Raw genomic sequence first — 17,824 nt, 5'->3', positions numbered from 1 at the left:
CCAACTCAATGGACATGGATTTGAGCAAACTCTGGGAGATAGATAGTGGAGGACAGAGGAGCCTGGTGTGCTGCAGTCCATGGGGTCACAAAGAGTTGGACAGGACTTAGCCACTGAACAACAACAGCAGCATGTTTGACTCACCGCCCACCGCCCCGAAATAATCACTTGTTGATCAACCTGCATCTTTTTCCCTAATAACAAGGGTAAATAAGAGTTAGCTTATAAAAAAAATAGAAGGAATTCCATTTAGCTGTTCTGCTGGCATAATGCTTGGCATAAAGCAGGTGCTCAAAAATATATGGTAACTGAATGAATTCATGAGTGATAAGACAGGGAAAGTTTTACAGTTGGGCAATACTGTGGAAAGAGCATTGGAATTAGAGAGAACCAGGTTCAAACTCTGAACCTACTCCTTCTCATGTGCCCTAGGGCAGGTAATGTGACCCCTCTCAGCTTTAGTTTTTCTCACTAAGAAAAACAAAGATGAATAGCTCCACTCTTCAGTGCAATGGTGAAAACAAAAGGTTATGTGTATGCAAGACCATACACATAGCTCAGTGGATTAAAAATACCAGCAACTTTTATGATTATTTTTTGGTAACATGGACCACTCAAACTCAGAAGGTTATGGAGAACATTATCAAAAAGAATGGACAGTTCTCTCTTAGGATTATCTGATGACTGTCCTGCCTAGAGGCAAAAGGATGGATAGACAAAGATGTAAGTTGCTTGCCTGCCCTGGCATCCTAGGATTCTGGATTCCCATTGCCTCTGAAATGTGGTTGTTACCTGATGTCTGGGAGAACCAGGGGTGTGTGTGTGCTAAGTCGCTTCAGTCATGTCCGACTCTTTGCGACCCCATGGACTGTGGCCCACCAGGCTCCTCTGTCTGTGGGATTCTCCAGGCAAGAGTACTGGAGTGGGTTGCCATGCCCTCCTCTAGGAGGTCTTCCTGACCCAGGGATCAAACTTACAGCTCTTGCGTCTCCTGCATTGGCAGGCGGGTTCTTTACCACTAGCACCAGGTACTGAAGCATAAGAGAAACAGGCATGTCACATGGTCTTCCAGGAGAGGTGGGGTCTGCACCCACTCCCTTCTCTCCTCCTCTCTCTCACTTTCTTTCTCACAGATACATAAAGGCAGTCCTGCAGGACCACACCCAACCCAACAGACACTCTGTGGCCAGTGCAGCTTCTGGTTAGGGCTACGGGTCCTCTTCGATGCCAGAACATATTTTTCTTCTGAAGTTACTAGACAAGTAATCCCTTAGAGGGCAGAGAACATGTCACCTCCCTTAAAAAATACCTCGTTGGCATCCTGCATAGAGAAGATGCTTAGTAAGCACTTTCCTGATGACAAAGATGGGGAGCAGGGTCTTTCAACCCAGCGGCAGGCAACATGGGAGACTGTGGCAGGATGGGGTACACGCTGGGTTGTGTGAAGGCAATGATACACGAGGCCTTTCTCCTTGGTGACAACTCTAGGACCACAAGTGTTTTTCTTTTTCTTTTCTAAAAATGTTTTTTATTGGCTGAGCCAGGTCTTAGTTGCAGCACACAGGATCATCGATGGTCATTGGAGCATTCAGGAGCTTTAACTGTGGCATGTGGGATCCAGTTCCCTGACCAGGAATCGAACCCGGGGTGCCTGCATTGGGAGTGCAGAGTCTTAGCCATTGGACCACCAGGGAAGTTCCCCACAAGTATTTTTCCAAATGAGTGATCACTGGCACCAAAGCCAACCAAATGAGTGTGACACCTCACACTTACCAGCACAGCTTCTCTTTTTCACTCGCACCTTCTCTTGTTCTCTTTTGATCTCTAACTCCATCGTGCCTCTTCTTCTCCCTTCTTGTTCCTTCCGGCCTGTAACTTTGCTAGACCTCTGGTGTCACCTGTTCACTCAGTCCCGCTGATGATTCGTGAGATGAGGTCTGACTTGAGAATCCCTCAGAGCCAAGGGCAAGTGAGAGGCAGCCTCCTGCATCAAGTGTGGATGGGGGCTCGGATGCCAGCAATATTCCGCATCCCCAGCCCTCCAGCAGCAATGCTTGCGGGCGTCTTCTCTGTGACAAGGTGATGCTTGCCTGTCATGTCCTATAATCTCGTTAAATACAACACCTGGAAAACATATGTCTTCTTCCCATCTTCCAGACTAGGAAAGTGAGTCTCAGACAAGGGAAATGAGTTAAGAGAGTGGTTGGAGCTTCAGCGAGTACCGGCGTCACTTGGAGGGCTTGTTAAAACTCGGATGGCAGGGCTCCAGCTTAAGTTTCTGACTCAGTGGGTCTGGAGTGGGGCCTGTGGACTGGTGTTTCAGGAAGTTCCTAAGCAATACAGATGCTGCTGCTCAGGCACCAGAGTTTGAAGACCATTGATTTCCTGGGTCATGGCCAGGAGGCAGCAGGCCCGGGATTGAAACCCATGGCTTCGATCCCAAGGGTGCCCTTTCCTGTCCACCTCAGCTGGCTTTTCTCTGCCCATTGTCTGGGTAGGATCTCCATCAGCACCCTGAGATCGCTCTACCTGAGAGTCAAGTAGACCAGCTGGGCCACCATAAATATACAAGGCTCCCGGGGAATGGGGTGAAGCAAAACCAAGCTCCGGTGAAAGCCAGAAGGTGTTCGGGCAGGACGTGGCCCCGGTCATGGTCCTGGCCCACTGGCCCCTGGGGCTTCTTTTACAGGGTGTTTTGTGAGTCAGTTTCCACTGCCAGTATCAGGCTGGGTGGGGAGCCCAGGCCCGCCAGAGCCAACAGCAGCCTGGGCAAGCAGGCAGGGTGGTTTTAAACTGCTACTGTATTCAACTGTTAGCTACGCTCTTCCCCTGGCTGAGTGATGGAGAAGGGGGAGGCGGACAGGGCCCAGAATGAGCTGTGAGAAGTTGTATTTCTCTCCATTTGGGGCTCACTGGGGATTCCACACAGAGCAGTGCCTTGGGGCTCAGCCCTGGAGTTTATGTCAACCCCTGTGCTTGATGGGTTCAAGGTTCGTGCCTCGCGGTTAGTGGGACCCAGGAGGCTGGGGAACCCAGCTGCTTTCCACACGCGTCTTGTCATTCCTGCAGGCAGGGATTGACTTTGACCTTTGTGGGTCCCAAAATAGAATAGCTGTTCCCACAGCTAGTATGAGGCACCATAAAGCTTCTTAGCAGCCACACGCTGTCACCCAGCTCTTCAAGGCCTCGTCCTAGCAGAGGATATACAAAAGGGCTGCCTGGAGGCAGAGGGATGGCCACAGAGATCTCTGCAGACACTGCCAGCTGGAAACCCCAAGGCCTTTGTGTCTCCTGCCTCTAAGGTGAGGGCAAGTGTCATTACGCCTGAGATCAGGGCGTAATCCAGACGCCCATCCATCTCAGCCTCTGCTTTCCCTCCCATTAGCCTCCAACAGGAATCCAGGCCCACTCCTGCCTCAGAGCAATGTCGCTCAACAAAACATGGAGAATACCAGACTGAGGAAACCTCATCCCTAGAAAATGATAGTCACGATCATCATTGCTGTCACTCATTTGCAGCACGCTAAGTGCTGGCTGCTGTTCACATATTGACTCATCTAACTGACTCAGTAAACAATGATGTGGGTACGGTTATTATCACCATTTTACAGATGGGAAAACTGAGGCACTGAGGGGTTGAGTAACTTGGCCGAGACCACAGGGTCAGAGAGTGAGTGAACCTGGATTTGAACCTAGGTGGTTTGGCTCCAAGATCCAGACCCTTGGCCTCTCCTTTACCCTGCAGCCTCACCTCCACTCCTGCCAACCACTGCGGCTGCCTAGACCGGCCTCAGAACTCCAGCTCCCGGGCCCTCCAGTTATGCGGCCCTGACCGCCAGTGTTCACGCGGCACATAGAGATATGTGACTTTGTAGGAAATGAAACAGTGGGGAAATAACAGTGGGAACAGAGGGCTCTGAGGAAGCCCAGGGAGCAGAGGCTGTGGGTGGAACAGAAATCAGCAGGACTTGGGGTCAGAAGACCTTACTCCTCAACCTGCTGCCTGAGTGACCATAGCAAGTGCTTTAGACCGTGACCCCCAAATTCATATGCTGAAGCCTAGCTTGCTTTTTAGAAGTGGGGCCTTCGGGAGGTAATTAGATGGTGGAGGGTGGAGACCTCATGAATGGGACTAGCGCCCTTATAAGAAGAAGCATGAGACACGGCCCCTCTCTTGGCCCTGTGAGGACGCTGAGAAAGCAGCTCTCTACAAGCCAGGAGGCAGGCTCTCTTCAGACATGTGTCTGCAGATGACTTGATCTTGAACTTCCCAAGCTTCCAGAACTCTGAAAAATGAATTATTGCTGTTGAAACCACCCAGTCTATGCTAGGTCTGTTATAGCAGCTTGCACAGTAACAGAGTTACTTAATCCCTTTGGGTATCAGTTTCCTTATACGTAAAATGAAGAAAACTCTGTTACGTGGCAGAATAATGCCCCTCCCACCAAAGTCATATGTTGAATTCTTAATCCCTAGGAGAAGGAAATGGCAACCCACTCCAGTGTCCCTGCCTGGAGAATCCCAGGGACGGCGGAGCCTGGTGGGCTGCCGTCTATGGGGTCGCACAGAGTTGGACACGACTGAAGCGACTTAGCAGCAGCAGCAGCAGCAGTACCTCAGAATGTTACTTTACTTGATGGGTTTGTAAATGGGGGCCTTTAAAGAGATAATTATGGTAAAATGAGCCCTAAGCCCGGTATGACGGTATCTTTATAAGAAGAGAGATTAAGACACGGACATGCAGAGGGGGGAGCGTGTGAAGACATAGGGAGGAGAATTCGCCATCTGTAAGCCAAGTTCAGAGGCCTCAGAAGAAATCAGCCTTGCTGACATCTTGACCTTGAACTTCTAGTCTCCAGAACTGTAAATAAACTGCAGTTATTTGGGTCATCCTATCTGTGGCACTTGGTTCTGGCAACTCTAGCAAACAAACACAGCTCTAGCAAAAACATAAAAACACCTCATGGAGGTACTGGGCAACCTGGACGGCAGACCGGAAGTGAAGTCTCTTGCCACAGTTAAGTGCCTAGGCCCGGAGCTGTAAGAGAGGAGATCAGGTATGAAAACAGAAAAAGAAAAACCCACCTATGTCTGGAGGCATCAGGAATGGGAGATTCAGGATGCTGGGCAAGGAGCAATCCAGGAAGCAGAGGAACAGGGGCATTGCTGGACATGGAAGGCCTGGATTCCATAGAAGCCGACCAAAAAGGACTTATTAGGGCCAGAGAGGGATCAGTTGGTGGATCAGCTTCATTCATTTATTCGTTCATTCATTCGTCTAACCATTACTGAAGGTCTACAGTGAGTGGGCACCCAGCCTACCCTGAGAGCATCAGGGAAGGCTCCCAGGGGACAGCGGCTCCTGATCTGAATCCGAAAGAACAAGAAGGAGGAAGCCAGATGAAAGAAGTGGGTGACAACTGTGTCCACATTAGGTTTGGACTGAGAGGAAGACCAGGTGCAGACCCTACTTGGGTAGGCAAATCAAACAGAGTGTCCTTACTCATCAGCTAGGAAGGAAGTCAGGACACACGGCAGAGACACCAAAAGCCTTCCATAGGACAGTGGCCCAGAGTTACAGGTGAGGACTTCTGTGTAAATAAGGGTTCCATTGGATTTTCTGGAAGCCTGTCTCCTTCCAGATAAGTACATATCTCTAGGTTTCATGGGTTCGAAATGTGGAAGTTTGGAAGAGCTCTCTTTGAGAAAAATAATGCAATTACAAATACATGATCGGAGAAGGCAATGGCAACCCACTCCAGTACTCTTGCCTGGAAAATCCCATGGACGGAGGGGCCTGCTGGGCTGCAGTCCATGGGGTTGCTAGGAGTTGGACACGACTGAGGGACTTCACTTTCACTTTTCACTTTCATGCATTGGAGAAGGAAATGGCAACCCACTCCAGTGTTCTTGCCTGGAGAATCCCAGGGACGGGGGAGCCTGATGGGCTGCTGTCTATGGGGTCACACAGAGTCGGACGCAACTGAGGCGACTTAGTAGTAGTAGTAGTATAAATACATGATTAGGTGCACAGTGAATATTAGAATGAAAAAAATCAGAGGAAAGTATGCATTTTAAAAAGCTAGCATATTAAGCAAACATTAATCTTTGCCTGGTTCTTGTGCAAAAATGAAGTCCTGGAATTCAGCTTCCAGTAAGTCACATATCTGTATCTAGACCCAAGACTAGAGCATCAGCTTGTAACTTACACAGCATTCTCACAGGAGATTCCCTTTGCCTGGACCAAGTGCCTCTCAAACAGTGGCCACTACATGTACATAGTACTTTGAGGCACAATCTACACTTGATTCAGATTCTCCGGCATAGCCTGGTCATGTGTATTCCTGGGCTCTGTGCATGGAACTGGAACATAGAACTAGCAGGCCCCGAATGAGCTAGCAAGCTTTAGACCTGCAGGGCATTTGGGGAAGTTTGTGCAAAGACCTAGGGAGGTGGTGGCACAGACTTTTGAAGGACAACCTGGGCAAAGAGGTAAGAGAAGGTATGACAAAGTAGTGGAGGGGTTAATTGTAAAGGATTTTGAATAAATACTAAAGAGTTTTAATTTTATTCTGAAGACAATGGGAAGTTATTGAAGAAAGCTAAACATGTAAAAAACATACTCAAATTATGTTTTGGGAAAATGACTCAGAAAGGAAGGTCAAGGAAGTAATCAAAGTTCTCCAGATAACTCCCCTTCTATCTATAAACTGTTTCTGTGTAAAGAGGTTTATCTTAAAGTGTTGGCTGATAGGATTAGAGAGGCTGAGAATTTCTAACATCTACAGTTGCCATGCTGGAGATCCAGGAGAGTCAGTGTGTAGATCGGATTGGAAAGCCAGCAGACTTACGATCCAGGACGAGCTGATGTTTCAGTCTGAGTTCTGAAGACCAGACAAAACAATATCCCAGCTCATGCACTCAGGCAGGAGGAATTCCCCTTTACCCATGGAAGTGTCAGCCTTTTAGTCTATTCAAACCGTCAACTGATTGGATGAAGCTCACCCACAGTAGCGAGCACAATCCACTTTACTCAAATGAAAGTGGAGAGTGAAAAAGTTGGCTTAAAGCTCAACATTCAGAGAACGAAGATCATGGCATCCGGTCCCATCACTTCATGGGAAATAGATGGGGAAACAGCGGAAACAGTGGTAGACTTTTTATTTTGGGGCTCCAAAATCACTGCAGATGGTGATTGCAGCCATGGAATTAAAAGACGCTTACTCCTTGGAAGAAAGTTATGACCAACCTAGATAGCACATTGAAAAGCAGAGACATTACTTTGCCAACAAAGGTCAGTCTAATCAAGGCTATGGTTTTTCCTGTGGTCATGTATGGATGTGAGAGTTGGACTGTGAAGAAAGCTGAGCTCTGAAGAATTGATGCTTTTGAACTGTGGTGTTGGAGAAGACTCTTGAGAGTTCCTTGGACTGCAAGAGATCCAACCAGTCCATTCTAAAGCAGATCAGCCCTAGGTGTTCTTTGGAAGGAATGATGCTAAAGCTGAAACTCCAGTACTTTGGCCACCTCATGCGAAGAGTTGACTCATTGGAAAAGACTCTGATGCTGGGAGGGATTGGGGGCAGGAGGAGAAGGGGATGACAGAGGATGAGATGGCTGGATGGCATCACGGACTCAATGGACATGAGTCTGAGTGAACTCCGGGAGTTGGTGATGGACAGGGAGGCCCGGCGTGCTGCGATTCATGGGGTCGCAAAGAGTCGGACACGACTGAGTGACTGAACTGAACTGACTAAACAATTCAAAAGTTAATCTCATCCAGAAGCACCTTCACAGACACATCCAGAATAGCATTTGCCCAAATGTATAGGTACTCTGTGATCCAGTTCACTGACACACGACAGTGGCTTGGATGAGAACAGTGGCTACAGCAATACAGAGGAAATTACGGATCAGAAAACTGTTAACAAGTTGAATGGGATTTGGTGGCCAGTTAGTTTTGAAAGATGGAGGAGAGGGTCTGTGATAACACCTGGGTTTTGGTTTGGGGAGACTAAGTGAAGGGTAGTTCTTTTTACTGTGATAATGTCATCTGGTTGTCTCTTAGCTTCACCAGTTCATGGGGACAAACGCTATCACATTAACAGGATAACTATCAATTTCACTAACTCAAAGCCCCACCTACAGATGGTTGCAAAGTTTTCCCAAAGAACTCCTGGTCTCTTAAAAAGTCTGACCCACATTCATGAATCCATCGAGTCACTAGACATGGGCGCTACCTCTGCAGGACAGAGATCCATTGTGCCTGCCCTCTCATTGGCACCAGCAGCCTCATGGAGCTCTGCCCAGGTGTGCAGAGGCTGTAGGGGGTTCACATCCACATGGCCACCTGCTGGGAGGTCAGAGGAGAGAGCTCCTTCCCCTTCGGCGATGAGACTGTCATAGACCATACAGCTTTCACAGGGAGATTCTTTTCTTTTTTTTTTTTAAAAAAAAGGACTTCGTGGCAGATTTATTCATAGCTCAGAGTGGATAAAGCCCAATGTTCATCACCAGAAGAATGGAGAAGCAAATCATGGCATGTCCTTCCAATGGAATACAATGTTTTACATACAAAAGTACACATTGCTGGGCGTCCCTGATAGTCTAGTGGTTAAGATTCCAGGCTTTCACTGCCATGGCCTGGGTTCAATCCCTGGTCAGAGGTCTGAGATCCTGCTAGCTGTGTGGTGCTAGTGGCATAAGGGAAAAAAGTGCAAGTTGCCGACACACGTGATGCTATAGATTACAGTCACATATGGTATGTGGACTGAAAGAGTCCAGACAGCTCATATTGCATGATTCCATTCATAGGATTTCAAGGGCAGGCAAAACTAATCTATGGTTCTAGAAATCAGAATAGCAGTCACCTGCGTCAGACGGGGCAAACAGGTGGATAGAAGAAAGAGGGACTTTTCTGGGATGCTAGAAAAGGTCTGTGTATCTCAGTCTGGTTGGTGATTACATGGGTAAAAATTCAAGCTGTGCCTGAAGATTAAAGAATTTTACGTACTTCATGTATGTTACACCCTGAGAAAAATAACAATGTCACCCTTGAAGCCCTTGTTCCCCAGGTACATACCTACCATCCCCTAGCTTCTGGGGGCTCCTCCAAACCAGCTGCCCTGCATCACCCAGATCAGTACCTAGATCACTCCCTTCCTATGACCACTGGGCACTTTTGGCAGATGTCCCACTTTTGACATCATACTAGGTGTCTCCATATGTGGTGAATTCTCTCCCAGAGGCCCAGAAGTTCTTCTAATTTGGCCTCTGCTAGCTGCCCTCAACCTCTCACCCCGCCCCACCCCACTGCACCTGACACGCCTCTATGTGGCTGGAATCCAAATGTGGGTGGATTCTCTGTCCACACACACAAGCGGTCCTCAACCGAATGAGTCAGTGCACGGAGGGAGAGGCTCAAAGACACGAGTCTTGTTCAAATCTTAGGGTGGTACTTTTAGGGTCTGGACTTTTTGTTTGCTTGCTTGCTTTGTTGTGCTTGTTTACTCTTTGATTTTGCTTTGGGATCATAGATGTGGGGGCTCGAGGTAACCACAGTCCTCATTCTGTGTTATCACCACCAAATCTGCATACGATCTCACTCTTATTTATTTCTTCCCCTTAATTCCATACCTAGAGTAACCGTTTATCACACAAGCAAGAACACTTTCGGGAAGAAAAAGAGAGACTTTAATAATCGTTATGCTGGGACCTCAGGGGTAAACCAGGATGGCTGCGGGCAAACCAGGACATGAGGTCCATGCTTATACCTGTGTCCATTCTTGTATCCCTCTAACAACCATTCTATTTTGTTTAATTTTATGTTTTTCTTTGGTATGTTTCTATACAATTGTGTATTTTTGTTTTGTGAGCAGGCATCTTTAATGTACATAACTGATACTTTGCGATAGATCTATTTCTGTTTCTTACCTTTTTCACTGAGCACCGTTCATGTCTACCTCGACGCTGTTGCTTCTAGTGAATGCAATAATCCTCCGTGTCGTGCGGCCTCCACAGGTACCCATGCACACACCTGGTGGTGGACGCCCACGTGCCCAGCCTCAGCCCATCACAGGACACGCCATCATGATTCCCCTCATTCAGGAAACCTCAAGGGCTGCTGGGAGAATTACTTTGGGATCTCAGAAACAGAATTGCCAGGTTGTTATTTAAGTAAGTAATACCAGATTGCTTTCCAAAATTTGCCTGGCTCTTCGTGACTGACGTACACGTTTCAGCTCCAGCCCAGCTGGGACGCCCCTGGGGAGAGAAGGCTGAGAACAGAAACCAAAGAAGCACCAGAATTTGGGGAGTAAGCAGAGGGGGTGGATATGATGGTGAAGACTGTGACCAAAGTGGCCACAGAGGAAGGAGGGAAAGCAGAAAATGAGATGGGGAGTCATGGTGACGCCGTGGCATGGTGGCCTGGAACGCTGGCTCTGAGGGCAGACACGCCTGCATTTGACCTCAGCTCGGCCACCAACTAGTTATACAACTTTGGTTTTCTCATAGGCACTCAGCCTTGGTTTCCCCACAAGTCAACTGGGTATGACAAGTCCCTGCTTGGACAGGTTGTAACTTAGCTCTGTATCTGGCACATAAGCATCCAGGAAATGCTAGGAATGTGATCTTCTAACAGTTTCTCATCCCAGCACTTATCAGAGTTTGTGGCTATGTTGTCATTTGTAGGATTATTTGGCTAATATCTGTATCTTCCACCAAGTTGTATGCTGCCTTGGGACTGGAGCCCTGTCTATTTGATGATGACTTTATCGTTAGTACCACAGTAGCTGGTGGGGTTTCCCCAGTGGGTCAGCAGTAAAGAATCCACCTGCCAATGCAGAAGACGCAGGTTCAATCCCTGGGTTGGGAAGATCCCCTGGATGAGGAAATGGCAAGCCATCCCAGTATTTGTCCCTGGAAAACTCCATGAACAGAGGAGTCTGGTGGGCTACAGTCCATGGAGTCGCAAAGAGCTGGACATGGCTGAGTGACAGTCAACAACAGACAGTGCCTGGCACAGAGGAGACAGGATAGAGATTTATTGCATCGACGACCCGATGTAAGTAGAATGTAGAGGTTATCACTGGTTGTGGTAAGTGCCATGAAGGAGAAGACATCATGAATGCTGGAGAATAATTGGACTAAGGGAAGAACACAGATAGGGTAGGGAAATCTCTGCGGAGATGACATGAGCTGAGGGAGACAGGCAGAGAATGGATGGTCCACCTGGGGAGTTGAGGGAAGAGCATTTGAGGCCAAAGGACAGCATGCTCAAAGGTCCTGAGGCAGGTTAGGGCTTGCCATGCATTGGGAAGTCAGTGAGGGATCTTAATCAGGAAAGTAACATATAGTGAGCATGCAGAGAAGCTAGGAAGCTGTTGCCATGGAAAGATTATGATGACTTGTAGGGTGAATAGATGAAAAAGAGTGGGTGTGGTTTGGGTGCATTTTGGAAGTGGAAGATGATGAGTGATCAGGTATAGGGCAGGAGGAAAATACATATATCAAGGTTGACTTGGGCAATCGTGTGACTGGTGGTGTCATTTACTGGGACTAGAAAACCTGGGAGGAAATAGGATTAGTGGTGGAGTGGGAAACTGAGAATATGAAGCTTATATCTCAACATACTAAGCTTGAGATAACTTCAGATCACCAAAGGGAAATAGTGAATAAGCAGTTAGAGAAATCTGGGGAGAGGCTCTGATTTATTTGGAGTCATCAGCCAATGAGATGGCATTTAAAGTCATGGGAGAGACCTCCCTAGTGTGCAGTGGTTAAGATTCTGTGCTTCCAAGGCAGGGGTCGCAGGCTCCATCCCAGGTCGGGGAACTAAGATCCCACATGCCGCGAGGCTTGACCAAAAAGTTAAAATTAATAAAATAAAATAAATTTATGGGAGAGGATTGAATAAACTCCAAAAGGAATAAAGTATCAATGGAGGTGCTAAGAAGGCCCTACGCAAAGCCTTGGGCCTCCAGCATTCAGAGGCTGGTGGAGGAGCCAGCGAAGGAGACTGAGCAGGCATGCTGAGCGACACCAGAGAACCGGAGCGGGTGATGCCGTGAAAGGCAAGAGGAGGGGATGGGCAGCTGGCAGGCTGCTGAGAAGCCAAGGAGGAAGGGGAGAGGGAACAGCGGCCTTTGGAGTAGGCGCCTTGAAGGCTGACAATAGGTTTTGCAGCATGCGGGACCTTTGGTTCCTTGACCAGATGGAGTCTTAACCACTGAACTGCCAGAGAAGTCCCTGAAATAAGGTGTTTCAGTTCAGTTCAGTTCAGTCGCTCAGTCATGTCCGACTCTTTGTGACCCCATGAATCACAGCACGCCAAGCCTCCCTGTCCATCACCAACTCGCGGAGTTCACTCAAACTCATGTCCATCGAGTCAGTAATGCCATCCAACCATCTCATCCTCTGTCATCCCCTTCTCCTCCTGCCCTCAATCCCTCCCACCATCAGGGTCTTTTCCAATGAGTCAACTCTTCACATGAGGTGGCCAAAGTAATGGAGTTTCAGCTTCAGCATCAGTCCTTCCAAAGAACACCCAGGACCGATCTCCTTTAGGATGGACTGGTTGGATCTCCTTGCAGTCCAAGGGACTCTCAAGAGTCTTCTCCAACACCACAGTTCAAAAGCATCAATTCTTCGGGGCTCAGCTTTCTTCACAGTCCAACTCACATCCATACGTGACCACTGGAAAAACCATAGCCTTGACTAGACTGAACTTTGTTGGCAAAGTAATGTCTCTGCTTTTCAATATGCTATCAAGGTTGGTCATAACTTTCCTTCCAAGGAGTAAGCGTCTTTTAATTTCATGGCTGCAATCACCATCTGCAGTGATTTTGGAGCCCCCAAAAATAAAGTCTGACACTGTTTCCACTGTTTCCCCATCTTTTTCCCATGAAGTGATGGGACCAGATGCCATGATCTTCGTCTTCTGAATGTTGAGCTTTAAGCCAACTTTTTCACTCTGCTCTTTCACTTTCATCAAGAGGCTCTTTAGTTCTTCTTCACTTTCTGCCATAAGGGTGGTGTCATCTGCATATCTGAGGTTATTGATATTTCTCCTGGCAATCTTGATTCCAGCTTGTGCTTCCTCCAGCCCAGCGTTTCTCATGATGTACTCTGCATAGAAGTTAAATAAGCAGGGTGACAATATACAGCCTTGACGTACTCCTTTTCCTATTTGGAACCAGTCTGTTGTTCCATGTCAGGTTCTAACTGTTGATTCCTGACCTGCATATAGGTTTCTCAAGAGGTAGGTCAGGTGGTCTGGTATTCCCATCTCTTTCAGAATTTTCCACAGTTTCTTGTGATCCACACAGTCAAAGGCTTTGGCATAGTCAATAAAGCAGAAATAGATATTTTCCTGGAACTCTCTTGCTTTTTCCATGATCCAGTGGATGTTGGCAATTTGATCTCTGGTTCCTCTGCCTTTTCCAAAACCAGCTTGAGCATCTGGAAGTTCATGGTTCACCTATTGCTGAAGCCTGGCTTGGAGAATTTTGAGCATTACTTTACTAGCGTGTGAGATGAGTGCAATTGTGAGGCAGTTTGAGCATTCTTTGGCATTGCCTTTCTTTGGGATTGGAATGAAAACAGACCTTTTCCAGTCCTGTGGCCACTGCTGAGTTTTCCAAATTTGCTGGCATATTAAATGCAGCACTTTCACAGCATCATCTTTCAGGATTTGAAATAGCTCAACTGGAATTCCATCACCTCCACTAGCTTTGTTCGTAGTGATGCTTTCTAAGGCCCACTTGACTTCACATTCCAGGATGTCTGGCTCTAGGTGAGTGATCACACCATCATGATTATCTGGGTCATGAAGGTCTTTTTTGTACAATTCTTCTGTGTATTCTTGCCACCTCTTCTTAATATCTTCTGCTTCTGTTAGGTCCATACAATTTCTGTCCTTTATTAAGCCCTTCTGTGCATGAAATGTTCCGTTGGTATCTCTACTTCTCTTGAAGAGATCTCTAGTTCCCATTCTATTGTTTCCCTCTATTTCTTTGCATTGATCGCTGAGGAAGGCTTTCTTATCTCTCCTTGCTATTTTTTGGAACTCTGCATTCAGATGCTTATATCTTTCCTTTTCTCCTTTGCTTTTCACTTCTCTTCTTTTCACAGCTATTTGTAAGTCCTTCTCAGACAGCCATTTTGCTTTTTTGCATTTCTTTTCCATGGGGATGGTCTTGATCCCTGTCTCCTGTACAATGTCACGAACCTCCATCCATAAGTTCCTCAGGCTATCAGTTCATCTGTCTATCAGATCTAGTCCCTTAAATCTATTTCTCACTGCCACTGTATAGTCATAAGGGATATGATTTAGGTCATACCTGAATGGTCTAGCGGTTTTCCCTACTTTCTTCAATTTCAGTCTGAATTTGGGAATAAGGAGTTCATGATCTGAGCCACAGTCAGCTCCCAGTCTTGTTTTTGCTGACTGTATAGAGCTTCTCCATCTTTGGCGGCAAAGAATATAATCTATCTGATTTTGGTAATGTCCATGTGTAGAGTCTTTTCTTGTGTTGTTGGAAGAGAGTATTTGTTATGACCAGTGTGTTCTCTTGGCAGAACTCTATTAGTCTTTGCCCTGCTTCATTCTGTATTCCATGGTCAAATTTGCCTGTTACTCCAGGTGTTTCTTGACTTCCTACTTTTGCATTCCAGTCCCCTACAATGAAAAGGACATCTTTTTTGAGCATTAGTTCTAAAAGGTCTTGTAGGTCTTCATAGAACCATTCAACTTCAGCTTCTTCAGCATTACTGGTTTGGGCATAGGCTTGGATTACCATGATATTGAATGGTTTGCCTTGGAAACGAACAGAGATCATTCTGTCATTTTTGAGACTGCATCCAAGTACTGCATTTCAGACTCTTTTGTTGACCATGATCGCTACTCCATTTCTTCTAAGGGATTCCTGCCCACAGTAGTAGATATAATGGTCATCTGAGTTAAATTCACCCATTCTGGTCCATTTTAGTTCACCGATTCCTAGAATGTGGACGTTTACTCTTGCCATCTCCTGTTTGACCGCTTCCAATTTGCCTGGATTCACAGACCTGACATTCCAGGTTCCTATGCAATACTGCTCTTTACAGCATCAGACCTTGCTTCTGTCACCAGTCCCATCCACAACAGGGTATTGTTTTTGCTTTGGCTCCATCCCTTCTTTCTTTCTGGAGTTATTTCTCCCCTGATCTCCAGTAGCATATTGGGCACCTAATGATCTGGGGAGTTCCTCTTTTGGTATCCTATCATTTTGCCTTTTCATACTGTTCATGGGGTTCTCAAGGCAAGAATACTGAAGTGGTTTGCCATTCCCTTCTCCAGTGGACCACAACCTGTCAGACCTCTCCACCATGACCTGTCCATCTTGGATGGCCCCACACGGCATGGCTTAGTTTCACTGAGTTAGACCAGGCTGTGGTCCGTGTGATCAGATTGACTAGTTTTCTGTGATTATGGTTTCAGTGTGTCTGCCCTCTGATGCCCTCTTGCAACACCTACCGTCTTGCTTGGGTTTCTCTTACCTTGGACGTGGGGTATCTCTCACGGCTGCTCCAGAAAGTGCAACCGCTGCTGTTTACCTTGGACGAGGGGTATCTCCTCACTGCCATCCCTCCTGACCTGGAAGGTGGAGTAGCTCCTCTCGGCCCTCTTGTGCCTGCGCAGCCGCAGCTCCTTGGACGTGGGGCTTCTCCTCTCGGCCACCATTTAAAAAAAAATAAATAACAGGTTTATTGAGATATCGTTCACATGCCACAGAAATTGTCCCATCTTAAGTATATGGTTCAGATTTTTCCAATAGTCTCAGAATGGAGCAGCCACCACCATGATCTAGTTTTTGAACTCTTCCCTCACACCTGTTAACAGTCACTTGTCTTTCCCCTTCCTACCCCCTACCCAATCCTAACTCCAAGTAGCGACTAATCTGCTTTCTGTCTATAGATGTGTCCGTCTGGATATTTCATGTAAATAGAATAAAACAAATGCAGTCTTCGTTTCACGTAGTGTAATGTTTCCAAGTTTCATCTATGTCACAGCATGTGTCGATACTTACTCCTTTTTTTTGGCCGCCCCATGAAGCATATGGGATCTTAGTTCCCTGACCAGGGATCGAACCAGTGCCCTCTGCAGGGGAAGCACAGTGGTCTTAACCACTGGACCACCATGGAAGTCCTCCATATATCATTCCTTTTATGACTAACATTCATATTATTCGCTTGTATGGATATGCCACCTTTACTGATCATGCATCGGTTGGTTGAAATTTGGATTGTTTCCACTTTTTAGCTATTATAAATAAGGCTGCTGTGAACATTGTGTACTAATTTTGCTATGAACATATATTTTCATCTCTCTTGGGTATATACCTAGGGTGGGATTTCTAGGTCATGTTAAACCTAAGTCATACTATGTTTAACATCTTGAGAAGCTTCCAAACAGTTTTCCAAAGTGGCTTCCAAACCGTTTTATATCCTCACCAACACTGTCTGAAGGCTCTCATTTAGTCACATCCTCACCATAACTTGTTACTGTCTTTCTTTCATTTTAGCCATCCCGGTGGAGGTAACACGGCATTTCATTGTGGCTTTTTAAACATTTGTTTTATTGACGTATAGTTGATTTATTGTTGCTGTTCGTTTGCCCAGTCATGTCCCATTCTTTGCGATCCCACGGACTGCAGCACACCGGGCCTCCCTGTGCCTCACCATATCCTGGAGTTGGCCCAAGTTCGTGTTCATTGCATCAGTGATGTCATCCAGCTATCTCATCCCCTCACACCCTCTTCTCCTCTGCCCTCAGTCTTTCCCAGCATCAAGGACCTTTCCAATGAGTCATCTGTTTGCATCAGATGACCCAAATACTGGAGCTTCAGCTTCAGCATCAGTCCTTCCAGTGAATACTCAGGGTTGATCTCCCTTAAGATTGACTGGTTGATCTTGCTGTCCAAGGGACTTTCAGGGCTCTTCTCCAGTACCAGAGTTCAAAGTTGATATATAATGCTGTGTTAATTTCTGCTCTACAGCAAAATGATTCAGCTATACTTGTATGTAAACATTCTTCTTCATATTTTTTCCATTATGATTTATCACAGGATATTGACTATAGTTCCCTGTGCCATACAGTGGCCTCTTGTTGTTTATCCATCCTGCATATAATATAGGTTTGCTTTTGCTAACCCCAAAGTTCCAATCCTCTCCTCCCCTCCCCTTCCCCCTTGGCAACCACAAAGATCCTTCTTTTGCCATTGCTTTGCACTGTCATCGTTGTCATAAACCAAGTATCCATATATATTTGTGTTTATTTCTGGAGTTTCTATTTTGTTCCGTTAGTCTATGTACCTATGGTTGCCCCAAGCTGTCTTTATTACTGTAATTATGTAAGAAATCTTAGGAAAAAAAAAACAGTATTGGAAATCTTCCAATTTTGTTATTCTTATAAGATTTTCTTCACCTTTAGCATTTTTTACAAGTGCATTAAAATATAATCAGATAATAAAAGGATAGGGACGTCCCTGGTGATCCATTAACACTCTGCTGCTGCCAGTGCAAGGGGTGCAGGTTCAGTTCCCGGCTGGGGAACTCAGATCCCACATGCTGTGCAGCTTAGCCAGAAAATGTTTTAAAAAGTAAAATAAAAATAATAAAAGGAGAATTAGTCTGCTGTGGATTGAATTATGCCCTCTGCCAATTATATGTAGAAGTTCTAACTCCCAGTGCCTCAGAATCTGACCTTATTTAGAAATAGAGTCTTTGCAGATGTAATCAGGTTAAGATAGGGTGACGCTGGAGTAGGGTGCGCCAGTATGTT

At 46.4% G+C, this 17,824-nt stretch overlaps 1 non-coding gene across 1 annotated transcript; it reads right to left on the bottom strand.

Moving 5' to 3' along the window:
• Positions 1-1,621: 1,621 nt before the first annotated feature.
• On the bottom strand, positions 1,622-1,694 carry TRNAG-CCC (transfer RNA glycine (anticodon CCC)). Its single transcript has one exon. It is a non-coding gene; the product is annotated as a tRNA-Gly (tRNA).
• Between the last annotated feature and the right edge of the window lie 16,130 nt (positions 1,695-17,824).

The sequence above is a fragment of the Budorcas taxicolor genome, chromosome 15, assembly GCF_023091745.1.
Source record: "Budorcas taxicolor isolate Tak-1 chromosome 15, Takin1.1, whole genome shotgun sequence".
NCBI classification, from domain to species: domain Eukaryota; kingdom Metazoa; phylum Chordata; class Mammalia; order Artiodactyla; family Bovidae; genus Budorcas; species Budorcas taxicolor.
The sequence above is the reverse complement of the archived record's forward strand: the minus strand, read 5'-3'. Positions and strand labels throughout refer to the sequence as shown.